At 73.8% G+C, this 588-nt stretch overlaps 1 protein-coding gene across 2 annotated transcripts in view; it reads left to right on the forward strand.

Moving 5' to 3' along the window:
- Positions 1–294: 294 nt before the first annotated feature.
- The window catches only part of Btbd7 (BTB (POZ) domain containing 7), a 71952-nt gene continuing 71658 nt past the window's right edge, over positions 295–588 (forward strand). For both annotated transcript variants that reach the window (XM_013016243.1, XM_013016252.1), the window contains exon 1: positions 295–469. The gene's annotated coding sequence lies outside the window, so the exon portion shown is untranslated. The remainder of the gene's footprint in view (positions 470–588) is intronic.

Here is a 588-nt window from a genome sequence, read left to right on the forward strand (position 1 = left end):
GACCACTAATCGAGTGCCACAATTCGTGGGAACGAGGGGGACGCCGCGACCAGCCTCAAATCCCCGGCGATCAGCAGCAAACACACGGCAGCGCTAGACCCCGGCGGAAGCCAGGCCCACCATCACCAGGCTCCACCCCCACCCTAGCGCGCAACGATGCAGGCCCACGTGACCCCAGCGTGGCGACGTCGGGGGCGGGCGGGGCTCGGCTGGCTCCGCAGCGCCGCGCAGGCGCCTGAGGGCCGCGCCGAACTGAGCCCCTCCTGCTCCCTGTAGGAGTCAAAATGGCGGCGAGGGGCACCTGGAACAGTCCCGGAGCCTGAGCCACTGACAGGAGAGGGCGGCGGCGTCGGCGGCGGCCGAAGGAGGATGGCCGCGGGTGCTGGCGCCGGTGCGGACGGCGGTGCTGGTGGCGGGGGCGGCGGGAGTGACGGTCCCAGCAGCGGCAGCGGCGGGAGGAGTCTCCGAGGTGAGTCCCTCGGCGTCTCTGGGACCGTGGAGCCGCGGTTCTGCCCCGCGCGGCGCGGGGCGTCCGAGCGCGGAGAGGGCTGTGGCTGGCGAGGGGACGCGGGGCTGGAGCAGGGTCGC

The sequence above is a fragment of the Dipodomys ordii genome, unplaced genomic scaffold, assembly GCF_000151885.1.
Source record: "Dipodomys ordii isolate 6190 unplaced genomic scaffold, Dord_2.0 Scaffold2, whole genome shotgun sequence".
Taxonomy (NCBI): Eukaryota; Metazoa; Chordata; class Mammalia; order Rodentia; family Heteromyidae; genus Dipodomys; species Dipodomys ordii.